The sequence below is a fragment of the Oryctolagus cuniculus genome, chromosome 19 (genome assembly GCF_051225735.1).
Source record: "Oryctolagus cuniculus isolate XC-2025 breed Fujian yellow rabbit chromosome 19, ASM5122573v1, whole genome shotgun sequence".
NCBI lineage: Eukaryota > Metazoa > Chordata > Mammalia > Lagomorpha > Leporidae > Oryctolagus > Oryctolagus cuniculus.
In genome coordinates this window covers 9,239,608-9,263,262 of record NC_142885.1, presented here as the reverse complement: position 1 = coordinate 9,263,262, position 23,655 = coordinate 9,239,608, and the positions used below count along the sequence as shown (strand labels likewise).

General features: G+C 49.3%; 1 pseudogene; it reads right to left on the bottom strand.

The window, feature by feature from the left end:
* LOC100348787 (eukaryotic translation initiation factor 2 subunit 1-like) lies at positions 1 to 22,653 on the bottom strand (annotated as a pseudogene).
* Positions 22,654 to 23,655: the final 1,002 nt, after the last annotated feature.

The window sequence follows — 23,655 nt, the reverse complement described above, 5'->3', positions numbered from 1 at the left end:
TCAATCTTCAGCTTTGGCTTCCATTTCTTCTGCATCGTCATCTCCATCCACTCCTGCGTTTTCTCTCTTGAGCCTCTCCGGCTGCCTTGCGAGTTGTCTTGTCTGTATCTGTGATCACTTTGGGCTCCATCTGAACATTAAACACTACCCTCTTTCTCTCCATCTTCTCTTTCATAACTACCATAGTTTGATTGAGGACAGAGAGACCTTCTGTTCTCTCTAGGGTTTTTGTAGTCATCACATATCAAGGAAGAGCTGTTAGATTAATTTTGATAGGCATGGTTTCCATGAAAAATTCAAACCTGCTCTTAGGGCTTCTTTTATAGCATCAATGCCTTCATAATCATAACAGTACCACTTTAATACCTGCCTGAATTTTCACAGCCTATGGAATCAAACGCCCATTAATATTATTAATGGATACTTCCTGTCTACCATCATTCAAATCTAAATTATCTAAAATAGATGGGTCTGATACTGCATGTTTAAACGTATCATAGGCTCCGTATTCAGGTCTCTTGGACTTGTCATCAGAGACCCATGCAGTTCTCCGGAGCAGGCCCTCCAGTTGCTCATCCTTGGTGTATTCTAACACCTCGGCAACGTGACAAAGAATGCTATACATGGTTTTAGATTTTGTGAATTTGTCTTCACATTTGATTGCCTCCTCTGGAGAAACTCTTCTTTTGGACAAATCAGTATATCCTTTTTCTTTGACAACCACCCATTCCTTCCCGCCAATTCAGATGAGTTTGTTTATAGAATGAATATGCCTTCTGGATAATTCACTGAGAGGAATCATGCCTTCAATGTTATTGTACTCCAACAAGCTGACATAAGCCCTCATTTCAACAGTGGATCTTACACTCACCATCACTTCATCTTCATCTCAGGAAATTTGTATTGATAAAATCTACAACTTAGACCTGGAATTCTGAAGTACGCGTGTGAATCCCACACTGGAGTCCCTCACTGAACCTTCCAATAGGAGAGATCAGACTTGATACGGCCTCACCAGCCGCTGAACCTCAGCATGTGCTTCGCTCAACTGGTCATAGAAACATTATCATTTTTTATTGGAAAAGTTGGAGAATGGTGGAATATTATTTACTGAAAAAAATTTATTGCTGGGGTTGGCACTGTGGCGCAGTAGTTTAATCTTCTGCCTACGGCACCAGTGTCCCATATGGACACTGGGTTCTAGTCCCGGCTGCTCCTCTTCCAGTTCAGCTCTCTGCTGTGGCCTGGGGAAGCAGGGAGACCAGGAAGAAGCACCTGGCTCCTGGCTTCGGATTGGCGCAGCTCTAGCTGTTGCGGTCATTTGGGGAGTGAACCAACGGAAGGAAGACCTTTCTCTCTGTTCTCTCTCTCACTGTAACTCTACCTTTCAAATAAATAAATAAAATCTTTTAAAAATTATTTATTGAAAACATCAGGAATGATGGAAAAGAGACAGATGTGTTCACTTACTGCTTGCTTGTAAATTTGTACCCATGATTTCTTTTTTTTTTAGATTATTTATTTTTTTGAGAGGCAGAGTTACATACAGAGAGAGAAAGAGAGGTCTTCCATCTGCTGGTTCACTCCCCAAGTGGCTGCAATGGCTGCGGCTGGGCCAGGCTGAAGCCAAGAGCCTGGAGCGCCTGTCTAGTCTTCACCATGGATGGTGGGGGCCCAAGCACTTGGGCTGTCTTCCACTGCCTTCCCAGGCACATTATCAGGGGGCTGGGTTGGAAGCAGAGCAGTTGGGATGTGAACCATTGCTCCAGTGTGGGAGGTATGGGATGCTGGCATCATGGGCAACAGCTTAGCTCATTGCACTACAACGCCGGGCTTGTTATTGTGATTCTTGTAACCTTAATTAGTGGAGGAAATGACGGAGTTTACATTCACATGGGGGAAGAGACAATAAACCTGTAAATAACCACGGGAACTTCATAGTGGTGCTGGGAGAAGAGCAACACCTTTTTGTGCATAATCATTCCCTTGGATGGACTCCAGGAGATGAGATTGCTGGTCCCACAAACAGTCAGAAGCACCAAAGGAAACACACAGTGTTGGGGGCCCCAAGCGAGGCTCCAGCCTGTTGGCATACAAGCTCACCTAATGAGGTCAGGTAGCACGCACCCAAGAGGCTTGAAAGAACTCAAAGATGAAAGTGTTGCAAGACCCATGAAATATCATAATTTATGATTACGAAGAAACACCATACTCAATCACTGGCAGGGTGCCGGAACAAATAAAAGTCCCTGAAGGGCATTTTTATATGTAGGTTCCCACGTGTTACAAGTTCTTCCAGGTTTTGAAAGCTGCTAGGGTTAAGACTGAAGGGAAGAAAGCATTTTTGTGTTGCTGACATCTTTTGCTAGAGACCTTGTAGGTAGGTATGTTTCCTCATGGTCTAGTAATTTTTTCTTTTAAAAGAATTTATTTTATTCATTTATTTGTTTTAATTATCATTCTTTTTAAAAAAGACTTTATTATTTATTTCAGAGGTAGAGTTACAGACAGTGAGAGGGAGAGAGAGAGAGAAAAAAGTCTTCCTTCTGTTGGTTCACTCTCCAAATGGCTGCAACAGCTGGAGCCATGTCAATCCAAAGCCAGGAGCCAGGTGATTCTTCCTGGTCTCCCATGCAGGTGCAGGGGCCCAAGCACTTGGGCCATCTTCTACTGCTTTTCCAGGCCACAGTAGAGAGCTGGTTCAGAAGAGGAGCAGCCGGCACTAGAACCAGTGTCCATATCGGATACCAGCACTGCAGGCAGAGAATTAACCTATTGCGTCATGGTGCTGGCCCCTTACCATCCATTTGAAAGGCATGGGGGGTGGGGAGAGAGAGAGAGAGAGAGAGATGTATCTTCCATTTGCTGATTAACTGCTCAAATGGTTGCAGTGGGTGGGGCTGGGCCAGGCTGAAGTCAGGAACTCCATCTGGGTCTCCCATGTGAGTGGCTGGGGCCCAAGCACCTGGGCCATCTTCCACTGCCTTCCCAGGCTCATTATCAGGGGGCAGGATCAGGAGTGGAGCAGTGCGGTGCTTGAGCCAGTACTTGGATATGGAATGCTGGCCTTGCAAGTGGTGGCTAAACCTACTGCGCCACAACACTGTCCCTCCAAATTTTTATCTTTTAACTGATACATAAAAATTGTGCAAATGTATGGGGCAACCGTGTAATGTTTAGATATGTATAGTCATTGTGTAATGTTCAAATCATGGTAAACATACCTATCTCTTCAAACATCAGTGGTTTCTTTGTGGTAAAAACATTAAAAATCTTTTCTTCTAGCCAATTTTTTAGAAAATCATCTGCAGCCACCCTTTTAATGATGTTTCCATCATGAGTTCCTTGGGGTTTTCTCTGCGGGAGCTTGCTGAATTTCACAGAGATAATCTGTGTTTGATTCTGTCAGGTTTTCAAAGGCATGAATAAGTCAGGATAATTGTGAACTAAATTTAGCTAGAGACCTTTTGGATAACTCAGGCCATGTGATTTCAGGTCTCAAGCCTTTGTGAGAATGGCCTTGTGGTTAGGAAAGGCCCAGACAAGCAGGTGTGCCCAATCTCTTCCTCATCGGCACTGATTTTATTATTTTATTGTTATTATTTCTTAAAGATTTATTTATTTGAAAGGCAAAGTAACAGAGAGAAAGGGAGAAGGAGAGGGAGAAGAAGGGAGAGGGGGAGAGGGGGAGCGGGAGCGAGAATCGTTTGCTGGTTTACTCCCCAAATGTCTGCAATGGCCAGGGCAGGGCCGGGTGGAAGCCAGGAGTCAGGAGCTTCATCCGGTCCTCGTATGTGGGTGGCAGGGCCCCAAGCACTTGGGCCATATTTGGCTGCTTTTCCAGGCCATCAGCAAGAGGCTGGATTGGAAGTTGAGCAGCTGGGACTTGAAACAGTGCCCATATGGGCTGCCAGCACTGCAGGTGGAGGCTTAACTTGCTGCATCACAGTGCTAGCCCCTATTAATTATTATTTATTTGAAAGGCAGAGTGACCGAGAGATGGGGGATATATATATATTCAGTCTTCTCGTTCACTCCCCAGATGGCTGCAATGGCCAGGGCTGAGCCAGGCCAAAGCCAGGAACCTGGAACTCCATCTGGGTCTTGCACAAGAGTGGCGGGGACCCAAATACTCGGGGCCATCTTCCACTGGTCTTCCAGGTGCATTAGTAGGGAGCTGGATCTGAAGTGGAACAGACAGGACATGAACTGGCAACCATATTGGATGCTGGCGTTGCAGGCAGCAGCTTTACCCACCATGCCACAACACCAGCCCCCAGTTGTTTCTTGTTCTACGTTTTAAACAGTGTTATTTATGAGAATTTTGTTGGCCAAAAATTATATTTATATATGACGCTAAGAGAGTAGTGTTAACTACCATATTGAAGATTGAAAAACAATCTGTGCTTCTCACTCAAACAAATTAACAGGGAATGGACATGTTAAAATATAATACAGTCAAATGTTCTGTGTTTAGCTGAAAATGTCTACAAAAGATCCCTGTGGTCACCACCCAGGACAGAACATCAATCTGGGAAATATGTCAAAGTATCAAATGCGGGAGATGTGGCTTAAGAACAAGATTTATTTACTTATTTGAAAGGTGGGGAGAGGGAGAGGGAGAGGGAGAGGAAGAGGGAGAGAGGGAGAAACTCTTTCATTTGCTGGTGAACTCCCCAAATGCCTGCTGGGGGCTGGTGTTGTGGAGTGGTGGGTAAAGCTGCTGCCTGCAACACCAGCATCCAATATGGTTGCCAGTTCATGTCCTGTCTGTTCCACTTCAGATCCAGCTCCCTACTAATGCACCTGGAGGGTTTGGTTTCAGGTAGATGCCACCTTCTTCTCCCTGTGTCTTCAATCTGTTTGTGTGTGTGCGTGTATCCTAATCTCTGCTTGTAAGGATACAAGAAGTCAGGCTAGAAGCCTGGAACTCCATCCTAGTTTGCCACATGGATGCAGGCACCCAAGCACTTGGGCCATCTTCTGCTGCTTTCCCAGGCACATTAGCAGGGAGCTGTATCAGAATTAGATCAGCCTAGGGTTGAACTGGCGGCCATATGGAATGCTGACACTGCAGACAGCAGCTTTTCTTTTCTTTCTTTTTTTTTTTTTTTTGACAGGCAGAGTGGACAGTGAGAGAGAGAGACAGAGAGAAAGGTCTTCCTTTGCCGTTGGTTCACCCTCCAATGGCCGCCGTGGCCGGCACGCTGTGGCCGGCGCACTGCGCTGATCCAATGGCAGGAGCCAGGAGCCAGGTGCTTTTCCTGGTCTCCCATGGGGTGCAGGGCCCAAGCACCTGGGCCATCCTCCACTGCACTCCCTGGCCACAGCAGAGAGCTGGCCTGGAAGAGGGGCAACCGGGACAGAATCCGGCGCCCCGACCGGGACTAGAACCCGGTGTGCCGGCGCCGCTAGGCGGAGGATTAGCCTAGTGAGCCGCGGCGCCGGCCAAGACAGCAGCTTTTCCCGCTGTGCCACAGCACTGGCCCCAAGATGTGGCTTTTTGACAGGACTATTAGTCAAGAATATCTGAGGCTCTCCATGGATTTGACTCCTCCTTGCATTCATTCCTGAAAAGTTTATGTGTTGGAGACTTAATCCCAAAATTCATGTGTTGATGGTATTTGGGAGTGGGGCCTTTGGCAGCTGGTTTGGATCAGGTGAGGTCATGACGGTGGCACCCTGTGATGCACTAGTGCTTTGCAGGAAGAGGAGGGGATGCCCCAGCTGGTGCACCTGCTCAGTCCCACCTTGTGATGCAGCAAGAAGGCCCTCACTAGATGCCGGCACCATGCCCTTGGATTCCCCAGCCTCCAGAACCATGAGAAAAACACACTCTTTTATAAATACTCAGTCTCAAGAATTTTGTTATAGTGAGGCCAGCGATGCAGTGCCATGGGCTAAGCTGATGCCTGCAACGTCAGTGTCCTGTATGAGTGCAGGTTTGAGTTCTGGCTGCTTTGCTTCTGATCCAGCTCCCTGCTAATGTGCCTGAGAAGGCAGCAGAGGATGATTCCAGTCCTTGGGCCCCTGCCACTCATGTGGGAGACCTGGGCTCCTGGCTTCCGCCTGGACCAGCCCCCGCCGTTATGGCCATTTGGGGAGTGAACCAGCAGAAGAAAGATTCCCTCTCTCTTTTATTCTACCTTTCAAATAAATAAATAAATAAATCTTCACACAAATTTTGTTATAGCAACAGAAAATGGATTAAGACAAACTATAAGCTCCATGTGAAGCAAGAGTGTGATTCCATAAAAGTTAAACAAATCGTGGAGTTTCAAGGACAGCAGGAGAGGGTCGTTTCATAAAGTGACATGCCTGCCTTCCTCCGTGATGGTCAGGCCACCAGAGTGCAGGGCTCCAGAACAAGCTGGGATGCAGTTGGAGGAGAGTTACCAACGCGGGAAAGGTGACTAGGTCTTCTCTGGGGTTTGGGAGGAGAAGCAGTTGTGCCTAGGCTAAGGAGGAGATTGAGAAGGGGCCTGTGTTAATCTTCCAGGATTGCCATAACAAAGCATCACAGCTGGGGGGTGTAAGCAACAGAAACTCACAATTGTGAAGCCAGAGGCCCAAGGTCAAGGTGCTGGAGGGTTTGGTTTCAGGTAGACACCACCTTCTTCTCCCTGTGTCTTCACTCTGTGTGTGTGTGTGTGTATTCTAATCTCTGTTTGTAAGGATACAAACAGTCATGTTGGGATTAGGCCTAATCTAGTGACTTCATTTTAACTCGGTAACTTCTCCTTCTCCTCTTCCTCCTCCTCCCTTCTCCTTCTCCTCTTCCTCCTCCTCCCTCCTTCTCCTCCCCCTGCTTCTCCTCCTCCTCCTTATTTGATTTACTTTATGTATCTGAAGGGCAGAGAGAGAGAGAGAGAGAAAGAGAGATCTTCCATCAGCTGGTTTACCCCCACAAAGGGCCACAATGGCTGGAGCTGAGCCAGGCTGAAGCCAGGAGGCAGGAACTCCATCAATGTCTCCCATGGGGGTGGCAGGAGCTCTCAGGTCATCATCTGCTGCTTTTCCGGGAGCATTAGCAGGGAGCAGAACTCCAACATGGGATGCTGATGCTGTGAGCAATCGCTTAACCTGCTCCGTTGCAACACTGGCCCCTTGATCACTTCTCTAAAGGCCCTATGTCTGTACAGATGCACTCTAAAGTTCTAGAGGTAGGGAACTCATGGATTTTGGGAAGGAGGCAATTCAGCTCATAACAGTGCCTGACTCTTACTTGCACATGGAGAAAAGGAAATAGATTTCTGCTTTGTGGTTCCTGAATTCAAAGGCAAATACCACTGGGTGGAATTATTAGGAACACCGATACTGACTCAGTGTAAAACTTTGTCTTAGGAAGGGATGGTTTCTTTTTTTTATTTTTATTTTTTGACAGGCAGAGTGGACAGTGAGAGAGAGAGACAGAGAGAAAGGTCTTCCTTTGCCGTTGGTTCACCTTCCAATGGCCGCCGTGGCCAGCTGGCGCACCATGCTGATCCAAAGGCAGGAGCCAGGTGCTTCTCCTGGTCTCCCATGGGGTGCAGGGCCCAAGCACTTGGGCCATCCTCCACTGGCCCCACTGCACTCCTGGGCCATAGCAGAGCTGGCCTGGAGGAGGGGCAACCAGGACAGAATCTGGCGCCCCGACAGGGACTAGAACCCGGTGTGCCAGCGCCGCAGGTGGAGGATTAGCCTAGTGAGCCACGGCACCAGCCAGGAAGGGATGGTTTTAAAGATGGTCAGAAATGGCCAGCGCCGTGGCTCACTAGGCTAATCCTCCACCTGCGGTGCCAGCACCCCGGGGTTATAGTCCCAGTTGGGGCACCGGATTCTGTCCCGGTTGCTCCTCTTCCAGTCCAGCTCTCTGCTGTTGCCCGGGAGTGCAGTGGAGGATGGCCCAGGTCCTTGGGCCCTGCACCTGCATGGGAGACCAGGAGGAAGCACCTGGCTCCTGGGTTCAGATCAGCACAGCGCGCCAGCCACAACGCGCCGGCCGTAGCGGCCACTTGAGGGGTGAACCAACGGAAAAAGGAAGACCTTTCTCTCTGTCTCTCTCACTGTCTAACTCTGCCTGTAAAAAAAAAAAAAAAAAAAAAAAAAAAAGATGGTCAGAGAGAGGATGGATTCTCCTATTGGGAATGTTGCATCAGAAAAAAAGCAGACTGATGGTCTGGGAAATCAGTAGAAGATGGCCCAAGTCCTTGGGCCTCTGCACCCATGTGGGAGACCCGGAAAAAGCTCCTGGCTCCTCACTTCGGATTGGCGCAGCTCCGACCGTTGCGGCCATCTGGGGAGTGAACCAGCAGATGGAAGACCTCTCTCTCTCTCTCTCTCTCTCTCTCTCTCTCTGTAACTCTTTCTTTCAAATAAATAAAAATAAATCTTAAAAAAAAAGAGAAAAAGCAGACTGGACAATCTGGTGATGCTGAATGGTGCTGGACAGGATGCAGAGACCAGCTCAAAAAAAATTTTTTTTAAAAAGATGTATTTATTTATTTGAAAGGCAGAGTTACAGAAAGAGAGAGAGAGAGGGAGAGACAGAGAGAGAAATCTTCCACTTACTGCTTCATTCTCCAAATGGCTGCAACAGCAAGAGCTGGGCCTATCAGGAGCCAGGAGCTTCTTCTGGATCTCCCACATGGGTGCAGGGACCCAAGGACTTGGGCCATCTTGCACTGCTTTCCCAGGTGCATTAGCAGGGAGCTGGATCAGAAGTGGAGCAGTCGGGACTCAAACTAGGGCCCATATGGGATGCAGGCTCCACAGGTGGCTGCTTTACCCATTATGCCACAGCGCTGGTCCCCAGCTCAAAGATTTCTATCAGATTCTGTAAGAACCAGCAGTTTTGAATATACTTTTGTAGTATTTTGAGGGTATATGTATACAGCTGCCCATCTCCTGTGCTGCTCTTTGGTAACAGAATGTTGGACATGAAGCGTCAGTTTGGGACCAGGTTACCTTTTCAGCTGTCCTTAATTTTTATTTAAGCATAGGGACAAGAAAGCATGGTGTCTGGACTGCAGTAAGGTGACCCAGAGGGAGGAGACAGTTCAGTCCCCGCAGATGGGACTGCTGGTGGTCCACCCACGGGGGAGGTGCCCCCTCACGTGCAGCACCATTCACATCAGGAAAGGAGGTAAGGAGAAGCAGCTGACTTCTCGGTCATAACGGAAGGTCATTCTGGTTGTTCTTGGGCACTGGTTCTGTGACCTGAGCTTCGGTTTGGTTTCAAAGACTAACTCTCCTTCCACCTCATGTCCTGAGTCCTTGTGTGTGGAACCCTGCCTTTGCCCTGTGCCTGATGCCCTGGTGTGGCAATTTACCTGGCACCCTGGTAGATGTAGGTCTGGGACAGGGCTTTGACTCTGCTTCTCCTCCACTGGGACCTGGAGTCCTTCTTCTGTTCCTGATTGCAACCTACCGTGCCTGATTGTCCTTGTGTCAGGCATCTGGGTGCTGGCTCACAGAACACAGGGAATAAGTCTTCGGAGGGACTTAGTGATTTTCTTACTATCCAGCCCCCTGCCTGGTAGATCTGTCTCTTGCCCTCAGCAAGGCACTGCACATTTTTTCTTTGCTGGACATCCTTGGGTGGTTACTGTTAGAACAGCTACCTTCTCCCTTGATCTATGGAAAAGTCAGGCCTTTTTAGGTACTAAATAGAAGGGATATGGTCTCTCCCATTGCCCCCTCTGCCTACCTCCTCAACTTAGACAATGGACTTGTTGACTCACCTTCTACCTGCCTACAGGAGAAAGTCTCCTGTCTAAAATAATGTCCAGGCTGGCGCCGTGGCTCAATAGGCTAATCCTCCGCCTTCGGTCGGGGCGCCAGATTCTGTCCCGGTTGCCCCTCTTCCAGGCCAGCTTTCTGCTGTGGCCCGAGAGTGCAGTGGAGGATGGCCCAAGTGCTTGGGCCCTGCACCCACATGGGAGACCAGGAAAAGCACCTGGCTCCTGGCTTCGGATCAGCGCACTGCGGCGGGCACAGCGTGCCGGCTGCGGCAGCCATTGGAGGGTGAACCAATGGCAAAAGGAAGACCTTTCTCTCTGTCTCTCTCTCTCTCACTGTCCACTTTGCCTGTCAAAAATAAAAAAAAAATAAAATAAAAAATAAAACAATGTCCAGGGGCTGGCGTTGTGGTTCAGTAGGTTGATCCTCTGCCTGCAGTGCCGGCATCCCATATGGGTGCCGATTCTAGTCCTGGCTGCCCCTCTTTCGATCCAGCTCCCTGCTAATGTCCCTGGGAAAGCAGTAGAAGATGGCCCAAGTCCATGGGCCCCTGCATCCATGTGGGATACCCAGATGAGGCTCCTGGCTTCTGGCTTTGGATCGGCACAACTCCAGCCGTGACGGCCATCTGGGGAGTGAACCAATGGAAGGAAGGCCTTTCTCTCTGTCTCTCCCTCTCACGTCTATAACTCTACCTCTTTTAAAAAATAAAATAAAATAATGTCCAACCAGAGAATAAGATGCCAGCCTGTCCCTGTGAGTGGCCCTTCTCTGCACTCTACCCCTGGTTTTGAAGATATCCTCACTTGACACGGTGAGTGGGTGAAGGGACCTCTATGGAGGAGCAGAGGAAGCGCCCTCCAAAAGGTGGATGGCAGTTGGCATCTCTGTTCTTGTCAGTGTCATCTAGATTTCAGGAGTTGAAAGCTCTGAGCTTTTCTGTCGGTCATGTAGGTGACATCTAGATTCTTGGATCAGCTGGGTTGTGGGCTGGGAGTGTCCGCCACAAGTTTGGGTGGCTGTGCACTCAGCTTTGGATACCAGCTGTTGGCAAGAGTTCTCATCCATGTGCAGTCACAAAAGTGCAGAAGCACCTGGGTCTGAATGAGGATGCTCAGGAGGACATTGGTGCCTTATCAAACCAAACCAAATCAAGACAAGCAACAACCACTCAAATCTTGTGGGCTATTCCCAAGTAATCCCAAGCTACACCCTTCCTAACAATGGTGTGTAGCACATGGGCGCTGGATTCACATGGCCTAGGTTCTAATCTTGTCTGTATCACACACTCCTTGCCTAGCTATATGACCTTTCAGAGCCTCAGTTTCTCTGTAAAACAGGGATCAAATCAGAGCTCACCCTATCAGGTTGCTTAAGTCACTTCGTGTGGCACCAGCATCCCATATGAGCACTGGGTTGAGTCCTGGCTGCTCCACTTCCCATCCATCTCCCTGCTGATGTGTCTGGGAAAGTATCAGAAGATTGCTCAAGTGCTTGGGCTCCTGCCACCCACACAGAAGTCCTGGATGAAGTTCCTGGCTCCTGGCTTCAGCCTAGTACAGCCCTGGTCATTGCAACTTTTTGGGGAGTGAACCAGTAGATGAAAAATCTCTATTTCTGTCTCTCTCTCTGTAACTCTGCCTTTCAAATAAGCAAATAAATCTTTAGAAAATACAACTAGTAAGCATAATCTAAGCACCATAGCCTAGCCTGGCCTACTTGAAATGTGCTTACAGTAGCCTACAGTTGGACCAAGTTAACACAAAGCCTATTTTGTAATAAGGCAATGAGTATCTTATGTGACTTTTTAAATATTGTAATTAAAGTTAAATACAGGATTGCATGGGCACACTTTCTCATCTTCATAAAGTAAAAAGATTCTATGTCAAACCACATTAAGGTGAAGACCACTGTGAAATATTATTGTTAGTTAGTGATGCTACCATTACCTTTATTGTAATTTTTGCCTCACTCATGTTGGACACAGGATGAGTTTAAGGCTCTGGGCTATTGAGGGAGCCTTGGGCTTGAGTGTCATGCATAGGTCCATCCAGAAGCTTCTTTCTATCTGTGTGCCTCTGACATGGCAGCCTCTGCCTGCAGCACACACAAGTGGCAGCTATATGGAAGAGCTCAGATATGCCTGTCCAGTGGCTCTGACAGGCATCCGAGCAGGACAGGAGGAGTTTCCTTACACTTTAAAAGCTAAAGCAGAGAAGACAATGATACTATTGGAGTGTGTTCCATTTTATTTGTCCAAAAATATGCACAAATGTTGCATCATCCTCACTGAGATCCGGATTCAACCTCAGGACACAGTATGAAATCTTCTGTAACCATCAGAATTTCAATCACAGGCAAACATGGGATTGTTGTAGCAGTAATCCCAATTTTTGCCTCTGGAATAGGTCATATGGCAGAGGAGAGGGAACATATGGCACCAAGACATGTGTCAGAGTTGGGCTGGAATCTGGAGAACAGTGGACCAACACAGAGCTTCCTCTAGGGCTTGGAGTGGTTTATAAAACAAGACCTTCCGAGCACCAAGTACTTTTATGTGCTGTGCACACCACAGCACAAGGTGGGCAGACAAACACATTCAGACAACCCAAGGCAGTTGGGAGTGGGATGCTCTGACATTCACCTGCCATGTGACATTAAATACTCATGGTTGCAGATGGCACAGTCTGATTTTAGCAAACTACAGACTTTGACTATATAGAGGGAATAAGGGAGGGAGGAAGGGGCTAATTGGAGTTTTTGGAAGAAGGGAAATAAGGCTTTCACAGTACAAAGGGAACTTGAAAGCTTTTATCAGGAAGGTAATGAAAGATACCAGTGCAGGTTTGTTTAAAAAATGATGTCAGACAGAATTCAGGAGTGTGGGAGGTGAAGATGTGAGAACAACCCAGTGTTAGTAGTTGTCTTTGTTTGTTGTTGTAACTGAATATCGAGGACTTCATGAAGGAAAGAAGTTGATTTCCTGCATCCAGCAGGGAGCTGGATCAGAAGTGGAGCAGTCGGGACTCAAACCAGGGCCCATATGGATGCAGGCTCCACAGGTGGCTGCTTTACCCATCATGCCACAGCGCCGGCCCCCAGCTCAAAGATTTCTATCAGATTCTGTAAGAAACAGCAGTTTTGAGAATACTTTTGTAGTATTTTGAGGGTATATGTGCAGGGTCTTAGTCCACCCGTACAGGATGGACTGGGTCCGAGGAGAGGTAAGTGCGCCGCCTGTTCCCCAGCCTCCCGATCCCGGAGACAATCAGACACAGCGGGGAGCCAAGTCTAGCAAGAACTCGTTTATTTCGCATGTAGCAAAGCCTTTTAAAGCACAAAACTGCAGAGTCATTGGGGCAGGGCATAAGGACCAACCAATCACTTAAAGGGCCACTTTACGGGATGATTTCTACAGGACTAGCCATATGTCTATACACTTGTTACTAGTTTTGTTACCTCCCCTGATGTTGCATGGCCAATTAGTTTTAGTGGTAAACAACTTTGGATTCTGCCCACCTTACTTCCTCTGGGAACCATCTTTGAATTGCTTCATGTAACTAATTTCCCCACATATATGTATACAGCTGCCAATCTCCTGTGCTGCTCTTTGGTGACAGAATGTTGGACATGATGCGTCAGTTTGGGACCAGGTTACCTTTTCAGCTGTCCTTAATTTTTATTTAAGGCCAGAGCCGCGGCTCAATAGGCTAATCCTCCACTTAGCGGCGCCCGCACCCTGGGTTCTAGTCCCGGTCGGGGTGCCAGATTCTTTCCTGGTTGCCCCTGTTCCAGGCCAGCTCTCTGCTGTGGCCCGGGAAGGCAGTGGAGGATGGCCCAAGTGCTTGGGCCCTGCACCCCATGGGAGACCAGGATAAGTACCTGGCTCCTGCCTTCGGATCAACGTGGTGCGCCGGCCGCAGCGCGCCAGCCGTGGCGGCCATTGGAGGGTGAGCCAACGGCAAAGGAAGACCTTTCTCTCACTTTCTCTCTCTCTCTCTCACTATCCACTCTGCCTGTCAAAAAAAAAATTTTTTTTTTATTTAAGCATAGGGACAAGAAAGCATGGTGTCTGGACTGCAGTAGGGTGACCCAGAGGGAGGAGACAGTTCAGTCCCCGCAGATGGGACTGCTGGTGGTCCACCCATGGGTGAGGTGCCCCCTCACGTGCAGCACCATTCACATCAGGAAAGGAGGTAAGGAGAAGCAGCTGACTTCTCTGTCATAACGGAAGGTCATTCTGGTTGTTCTTGGGCACTGGTTCTGTGACCTGAGCTTCGGTTTGGTTTCAAAGACTAACTCTCCTTCCACCTCGTGTCCTGAGTCTTTGTGTGTGGAACCCTGCCTTTGCCCTGTGCTCCTGGCTTTGGCCTGACCCAGCCCTGGATATTACAGGCACTTGGGGAGTGAACCAGCAGATGCAATCTCTCTCTTTCTCTCTCTCTCTCTCTGCTGCTGCTCTGCCTTTCAAATACATAATAAATAAGCCTTTTTAAAAAGGGAGGGAAGACAGGCACACAGGTGAGAGAGAAAAAGGAGCCAAACTTCAGATAGAGCCTGACCCTTTTGTGACAGATCTAGTCCCATGACCCAAACACCTCCTGCCAGGCCCCACCCCCTACACTACTGAATTGAAGAATTAAGGTTCCCACACAGGAACTTTTGGAGGACGTACTCAAACCATAGCAGCAGTCCAGAGGCACGAGACGAACAGATAATCCTGCGGGGAGGAGGAGCTAACTTCTGAAACAGACTCCGGGAGGACGGAAGTCTGGGAACTACAGTGACCCATGAGCTGTTACTCAGTCTCTCCATGGGAAGCTTGGGCCAACGTGTGGGGGATGGATCCCAGGCCTCAGGCAGCGCCCCTGCTTCCACCGCTTCCCTGAGCTGAGGGCTTTCTTCCTCCTGGGAGCCACCTGTGAGGTGGTTACTTACTGGGACAACCTCTCTGCTTGCCTCGCTTTATACAGCCAGCTGGGGAGGATCGGCCACTGAGTGGAAAGACCATAAAATCTAGAAGCACTCCCCGGCCTCTGCCTCTTGTCAGGAGTGTGGTTTTGCGCCAACGACTTGACCTTGCTGGGTCTCAACTCCTCACCTGTGACGTGGGGTGACGTGAGTGACAGCTGCCCACCCACCTGTTGTGAGGATCCCATAAATCGTGCCTGTGGCACTGCTTACCACCGGCTTTGCAGGTGCCCATCCACCACTCGTTAAGGGCAGACAGCACCTTGGGAAATCACGCTGAGGAAACATCCTACACAGTTTATGTCCACATTTGCCATCAAACAAGCGAGGAGGCCCTCAGAAATGGAGCTGGCGGGGGTGGAGGTGTGGTGTGTGTGTTGGGGGTAGGGCTGCCTCTGCAGAGCACTAAGGGTGCCTGACCTGCATGTGTTACACCGCTCAGCCAGAGGACAGCCAGATGGCTGCCACCAACCCCCTCCTTGTGCAAACATCCTGCCCCCGGCCGAGTAAACAGGCCTCCCTGGGACTGCAGGCTCCTGCACGGCTTCTGCGTGCTCTAGCCGAGACAGCAAGGGGCCCCGGGACGCATGGCATTGGACTTTGGTGATGTTTTTAATCTGGGCCCCTGGCAACAAGTTCATCTGTCTCGGTTTTTCTCTGCTTATGTCAACAGGGCTGGTGGGTTCATGTGGTTCGGGTGCAGCCAGGCCCCGGCTCTTGCCCTCTCTCATGTAAACACATCACAAAGGATCTTTGTAACGGTCCAGGCAGGGCAGCCCTGCCCAGGCAAACAGAGGCTGCACCAGGAGGTGTGGGGGCAGGGGTGGGTGAGGGAAGGGAGGTGGCAGGGGAGAGGGGCTAGCATGTACCCCACTGTGCAGAGAGAGGGTAGGTGTCACCCAGTGTCTGACCATGAGAGCAGAGGGTCTGACACCTGCAACAGAAACCAAGGGAAGGGCTGTTAAAAATAAGGGGAGACTTTATCCCCCCATGTCCCACAGCCCTGACATCCTCCCTACCTTAGCATTCCCAGCATTGTCCATTTCAACCAAGACGTAGTCTCTAAGCAGTGCAGGGTAGAAGACAGAATACTGAATGCAGGGTCAAGAACGCAAACGGTATTCCTGCCTCTGCTCTGAATGAGCTGTGCACCCCTTGGACTGTGCCTTCACTCTGAGTTTCCTTGTACAGAGAAGCTAGAATGAAAATATCGCCATTCGCCGAGCATCCTTGTTGTGACAACGACTTTCTAATATGTTATTTGATGCAGCTACACAAATACCCAGTGAGGTCGGGATGGTTATTCCCATTGTAGAGGTAGTGACGCTGGGGCTTGGTGCAGACGGAGCTCCTTTGAGGTCCAAACCAGTCTACTCTGCTCCTGCAGCTAAGAAGGGCGGGATTTCTTTCCTTGATGACTTCAAAGCTGAGACTAGACAGAGACCCGTCTGTGTAAAACAACTTTTATTGCTGGGGGACAGAGTTCCTGGCTCAGAGGAGCTCAAGGCCGGGAGTCAGGGCTGTGCTGAGCCCCCACCTCTCCCAGGTGTCCCCGCCCACTGTGCTCACTTATCACCTAGGTCGGAACCCAGGCGAAGGGAACAATCAACAGCTTGTTCCATCCGGGGTAGAACTTGGCAGGAATTGCTGTTAGCACCTTTTCCATTCCAAGGCAATTCATAATTGTCTAAATTTCCATGGTGCTTCTTGGAGTCTGCGTGAGGGAGAAAGAACTGGTAACCTTTATACCTTCAGACAAAAATTACTGCTGGGAGGGCACTGCTGGAAAGGTTGAGATGTTCTGACAACCAACTTTCCACCGTGATGTTGCAGGATGTCCTTGAATTACAACTACTGTCTCTTAGCCAAGTGCAGCTTGATGCCTGTTTTTGTACAAGAAATCTGAGAATTTTATACCTTTGGAGAGTGAATAAATAAAAGAAGAATCATCTGTGATATTTGAAAATTACATGCCATTTCAGATTTCAGCATTTAGAAATAAAGGGTGGTTTCTTTTGGCCAATTCTAAATGCAGTTTTATTTAAGACATTGCATTTTTCACTTAGACACAGTGCTTATAAAGTGCAATGTCATTTCCTTTCCCTGTGAAGTTTATTTTTAATATTTATTTATTTAAAAGGCAGAGTTATAGAAAGGCAGAGGCAGAGAGAGAGAGGTCTGCCATCCACTGGTTCGCTCCCTAAATGGCCACAGTGGCCAGAGCTGGGCTGATCTGAAGCCAGGAGCCAGGAGCCAGGAGCCAGGAGCTTCTTCTGGGTCTTCCACATGGGTGTAGGGGCCCAAGGACTTGGGCCATCTTCCACTGCTTTCCCAGGCCACAGCAGAGAGCTGGATAGGAAGAGGAGCAGCGGGGACTAGAACCAGCGCCCACATGGGATGCCGGCACTGCAGGCAGTGGCTTCACTTCCCAAATGGCTACAATAGCAGGAGTTGGGCCATTCCAAAGCCAGGAGCCAGGAGCTTCTTCCAGGTCTCCTGTGTGGCGGTAGGGGTCAAGCGCTTGGACTATCCTCTACTGTTTTCCCAGAAGCATTAGCATAGAGCTGGACCAGATGTGGAGCAGCTGGGCCTTGAACCGGCATGCATATGGGATGCCAGCAGTGCAAGCAGTGACTTTACCCACTATGCCACAGCCTAGCCCCTTCTGAGTTTTTTTTTTTTTTTAAGATTTATTTTATTTATTTGAAAGAGTTACAGAGAGAGGTAGAGCCAGAGAGAGAGAGGTCTTCCATCTGCTGGTTCACTTCCCAAATGGCTGCAATGGCCAGAGCTGAGCTAATCCGAAGCCAGGAGCCAGGAGCTTCTTCTGGGTCTCCCACACGGGTGCAGGAGCCCAAGGACTTGGGCCATCTTCTACTGCTTTCCCAGGCCACAGCAGAGTGCTGGATCGGAAGTGGAGCAGCCGGTGCCCATATGGCATGCCGGCACTGCAGGCCATGGCTTTAACCTGCTGCGCCACAGCAAAGTTCCCACTTCAGAGTTTTAAAAGTGAGAGCAATTTGGTTGCAAAGCATCCATTACCATTACAGGTTCCCACAGGTGCGTCACGCTTTGTGGCTTCTTGTTACTCATGTTCGTGTTTTATAGTTTACACAGTGCTTTTATTTTCCTTTCTCATGGATTCTTTTGCTGCTTTAAAGTTTTTAAATTGACACATGATACTTGTACATTTTTGTTTGTTTTTAAGATTTCTTTATTTGCGAGGTACAGTTATAGAGACAGGGAGAGACAGAGAGGTCTTCTATCTGCTAGTTCACTCCCCAGATGGCCACAACAGCTGGAGCTGGAGCAGGAGCCAGGAGCCAGGAGCCAGGAGCCAGGAGCTTCTTCCAGGTCTCCCATGTGGGTGCAGGGCCCAAGCACTTGGGCCATCTTCTACTGCTTTCTCAGGACACAGCAGAGAGCTGGATCAGAAGGCACAAACCAGCGTCCATATGGGACACCAGGGCCCCAGGCGGAGGCTTAGCTTACTACACCACCGTGTCAGCTCTACTTGTACATGTTTATGAACTACAGTGGGACACTCTGATACATGTATACAATGTGTAATAATGAAATAAGGATAATTAGCACTTTAAGTATTTATGTTTCCTTCAAACATATTTTCTCATGTTGGGAACATGCAAATTTCTCTCTTCTGGCTATTCTGAAAATACACAGTAGATTGTTAACTGCAGCCACCCAACCATGCTGTGGAACCCTAGGACTGATTCCTCCTATCTAATTGTAATGGTACCTGTCCTGCATCCTCGTTCTGTCCCCTCCTCCCTGTCCCAGGTCTGGTGACCTCTGTTCTACTTTTATGAACGCTGTATCTTCAGTGATGTGGGAGGACATTTACAAGCAGGCAAACCATGGCTCGGTGACGGGTTAGCAACGTGGGAAGGGAAGGGTGCTCTGGGGCCCGAGATTTCTGACTGCGGGGCAACGTCCTCCTGCGGATGGAGAGTTGTTCTTCCAGACCCGTCTTCCAGCAGCAGGACGTATCTAACTGCAGACCTGCTTCTAGGAGGAGGCTGCTTTATGGCCCGGAATGAGACGAGGAGGGTAGGAGGCCACTGTGGACATGGCTGAGTCACCAACTGCATTTCGTGTAACCATTCCCCAAAAGGAAATGGAAAAACAAGTGTGTATGCATCACTGCATTCCTCATTCATTTAATGTATAAACAGGGTAAGAAATACGAGGAACGTCTGTAAGGTTTGAGAAATGAGGACTAAAGTCCAAGCAAGGAATAGAGTTTATTTTTTAAAAAAAGATTTATTTATTTATTTGAAAGGCAGAGTTACAGAGAGGCAGAGAGAGAGAGAGAGAGAGAGAGAGAGAATGAATCTCCCATGATTCACTCCCTAAATGCTCACAACAGCTGAGGCTGGGCCAGGCTGAAGCCAGGAGCCAGGATCTCAAATGCAGGTCTTTTGTAGGAGTGGGCAAGGACTAGACATCTGAGCCATCATCTGCTTCCTCCTAGATGTGCTTTAGCAGGAAGCTGAAATTGGAAGCAGAGCTGGGACATGAACCCAGACCCTCTGATATGAGGGAGGCATCCTAACCAGCAACTGAACTGCTAGGCTGGAGCTGGGCCAAAAACATGAGCCTGAAATTCCACCTGGGTCTCCTCTATGGGTGTCAGGGGCCCACATACTCGGACCATCATCTGTTGCTTTCCCAGGTGCATTAGCAGGGAGCTGGATCAGAAGTGGAGCAGTGGGGACTCAAATCTGCCCTCCCAAGTGGGATGTTGGTGTTGCAAGTGACAGCTTAATTGCTGTGCCATAACATGGCTCTGGAATTCAGACTTCTTGAGTTACTCGGAATTTTTTTTTTAAGATTTATTTATTTACTTGAAAGGCAGAATTACAAAGAGACAGGAAGAGACAGCGAGATCTTCCATTGACTGGTTTACTCTCCAGATGACCACACCAGCCAGGGCTAGGCCATGGTGAAGCCAGGAGCCAGGAGCTTCATCCAGGTCTCCCTCGTAGGTGATCCCCAACACTTGGGCCAACTTCTGCTACTATTCCCAGGCCAATAGTAGGAAGCTGGATTGGAATTGGAACAGCTGGGACAAGAACCAATATGCTCATGGGATGTCAGCATCACAGGTGGTGGCTTTACCTGTTACACCACATTGTCAGCCCTAAAAATAGCTTTAATTTTAAAACTTCAGAGTCTATTAGAACTGACAAGAGGGGCCACCACTGTGGCGTAGCGGGTAAGGCTGCTGCCTGCAGTGCCAGCATCCCAAATGGGTGCTGGTTTGACTCTTGGCTGCTGCATTTCTGAACCAGCTCTCTGCTATGGCCTGGGAAAGCAGTGGAAGGTGGCCCTAGTGCTTGGGCCCCTGCATCCGTGTGGGAGACCTGGGGGAAGCTCCTGGCTCCTGCCTTCAGATTCGCACAGCTCCAATCGTTGCGGCCAACTGGGAAGTGAACCAGTGGGTGGAAGAACCACCCCTCCCCCCCGCCTCCTTCTCTCTCTGTGTGACTGACTTTCAAATAAGTAAATACATCTTTTTTTTTTTTTAAAGATAACTGAGATGAAAGCATTACTCATTTTTAATGGGAAAACTGAGTTATTATGAGGATTCTATTTATTTTTTTAAAAAATGAATGCACAGTGACACAAAGAAATCTATATAGGTCGCATCATTTAGTGTTGACCCAAAGAACCCTGAAGCCATCATGGTGTGATGAAGTCAGTAAAAATGAGTCAGATCATATAGACACAGGAAAGTCTCACATTTTAGAAAGACAGGGCCTGTTTAGCTCGAGTGTGTGTCTCAGGAGTGTGAATTAGCTCATACACACTTGGTCAACAGGGAATGGTATTAGCATCATGTCAAGTCCGGCTGCTTCACACAAAGGACTTCTCAGCATGTTAACGTTTTGAGCACGAAGCAACAGGACCTGAGCACAAAGCACACCAACAAGGCAGAATTCAGAAAGCCACGGGCAGTCCAGTACTGTACACATGCACCTTCCCTCCTGTTAATTCAGGTGACCACATGCTTCCTTTGGCAAAGACTTACTACACAGATGCCCCTAATCTTTCAGTATTTGCCTTTGTCTCCCTAATCCAGTAGACCCAACCTTTCCACACAGACCTTACTTTAGCTACACTCCTTTTTCCAGGTCAGTTCTTGCATAGTGTTGTATTCCTTTATTTATTGGGAATTCAATGTTTCACTATGAAACATTTGGGGAGTCATCCATCTCCCTCCCTCCTTCCTTCCTTCCTTCAGATTTATTTATTTGAAAGCCAGTTACAGAAAGATCTTCCATCTACTGGTTCGCTCCCCAGATGGCCACAAGGACCAGGGCTGGGCCAGGCCAAACCCAGGAGTCAGGAACTTCTTCCAGATCTCCTACTTGGGTGCAGGGGCCCAGGCACTTGGACCATCTTGTGCTGCTTTCCCAGGCGCATTAGCAGAGAGCTGGACTGGAAGTGGAGCAGCCAGGTCTTGAATTGGCACCCACATGGGATGTTGGCATTGCAGGTGGTGGCTTTACCTGCTATACCACAATGCCAGCCCCCCTCCTCCTTTTTAAAAAATTTGAAGACAATATAGATAGATATAGATATCTCCCATCTGCTGGTTTATTCTCCAAATGGCCACAATTACTGGGGCTGACCCAGGCAGAAGCCAGGAGCCTGGAACACCATCTGGGACTCCCACATGGGTGCAGGGGCCCAAGCACTTGGGCCATCTTCCACTGCCTTCCCATGACATCAGCAGGAGCAGAAGTGGAGCAGCCGGGATTATAACTAGTGCTTATATGGGATGCTGGCATGGTGTCCTAAACTGCTGCACCGTCTAGAACGTAAGAATTCTTGATTTTTGGGTTACAAAAGCACATAGTTTTGAGTAACCTCCCCTAAAGCCTTACAGTCTTGATTTTAAGCGGCACGGGAGCTTCCAAACAGATCACCAAGAAAATGGGTTTAGTAACTGCTCACAGGAAAAAGACCTACGTGGTTGTCTCTCCTCAAAGAAAAACCCACAGCCAGAAAAGGAAAACCCTGTCCTTCAGTTCCTGAGAAGGGAAAACCAGGCAGAGATTCTACACACGGAGACAACTTTGGCACTCGGGATCCTCAGAATGTTTTTAGGCAGGCCTTGAGTCTTGGAAGGCTCGGTGGGGGGACATACATCCCAAAGCACTAAGAACGTCAGTGACCAGCGATCCTGCCTCGGCATTCCGTAAGTATGTTTCTATTTAACAAGCACACGTCACACTCTTGCTTCCACCCAGATAAAAATGCGGCGGGACGGATGGATACGCGCGAGGGTGGGTGGAGGACGGCCCATCCACATTTGGGAGGACTGTCCACACACATTGCCCTCGTCACCTCCCGGAATAGCTCCTTCTCTCCCTTCCCTCCACGCTGCTCACTGCACGTAGGGCGCGGAGCTCTGTAATGGGGTGGGGAGACTATTGCTTTTGCAATAGAAAAAACAGTTCAGTCCCCACTTACTAGTACTACCTGCTACACACATTAACCCTTCATTTCTGCTAAACTGGCACATGATCTCCCCTTTGAAAACGGAACCTGAGGCTCAGAGCAGTCAGCTCTCTTTCTGCCAAGCTCCGTCTTCCGTGGAGCGGCACGGATCTGGGAAGACGCGGGGTCGGCATGGGTTCTGCGGCCAAGGCTGGCTCCACGGATGTTTGCAAATTAGCCTCGAGGCCGGCTGGAGGCACCAAGGGAGGGCGCGACCAAAAATCTGGGGGCAGGAGGAGAGACGTGACCCCGCCAGAGTGCAGAGGCCGACACGCGCACGCTATAAAGGAGCACACGAACAGCCAGCAAGTCCGGAGAAACCGCCCCTGACCCTCGCAGGCCGCCGTCTGCGCCGACACACAAAGGCCGGACGTGCGGCCGCGGCTCCGTCAACCCCCGCTGCAGTGTTCCCTCTAGGACCCCGGAGGCCCGCATCTCGGTGGTTCCCTGGACTGCCTCTAGGACCCCGGAGGCCCGGATCTCGGTGGTTCCCTGGACTCGGAGACCCCTCCCCGCCTCCCGGCGCGTGAACCGCACAAAGAATCAGCTCGCTTGCGGAAGAAGAACTCCCCTTAAACTATATCCCGATGTACATTTCCGCTGAGGGGTCGGAACAAGGCGGGTTATCCCGCTGGCTGCCCCCAGAGGACAAAGAAACCGTGGCCCAGGGGCGAGAACCCGGCGCGCGGCCCTCCACGCCCCCTGCCGGGTCCGCCGACCGGGCTGCCTATCACGAGAAAGGAACACCAGTAAAATTAAAGCTTATGCTTTCAAGGAGGCAGAAAACAGTTCCAAGCAGAGAAGAACGAGTGTGCAAGAGTTCAGTGCGCTCATTATTAAGATGGCTACTACAAAACGTAACAGGTGCTGGATGTGAAGAAATTGGAATCCTTGTGCAGTGTCGTTGGGATGGGAAAGCCTCTGTGGGAAACAAGATGGCATGCCCTCAAAAAATAAAATAAAAAAAAATTACCGCATGACCCAATAATGCTACCTTGGGGTGCAAAGAACTGAAGGCAGGGACTTGCAGTGTTCGCACAGCCTTGCTCGTAGCAGCTTCCTTCACAACGGCCAAGGAGCGCAAGCGATGTAGTGTTCAATGGCTAAGCAAACTAGGAATTTTTTAGAGAATTATTTTATTTGAAGAGCAGAATTACAGAGGGAGACGGGAGGGAGGGTAGGAGGGATCTTTCATCTGTCGGATCACTCTCTTTAGCCTGCAGCAGCTGGGGCGGGGCCAGGTTGAAGCCGGGAACTCCATCTGGGTCTCCTCCATGGGTGGCGTGGCCACCATCCATTGCTCTGCCAGGTGCATTAGCAGGGAGCTGGTTTGAAAGTGGAGCAGCCAGGACTCAAACTCAGGCGGGATGCTGATGTTGCAGGCAGCGGTTTGACCAGCTGCACCACAGTGGCAGCCCCAGGAAGGAAATTTTGACA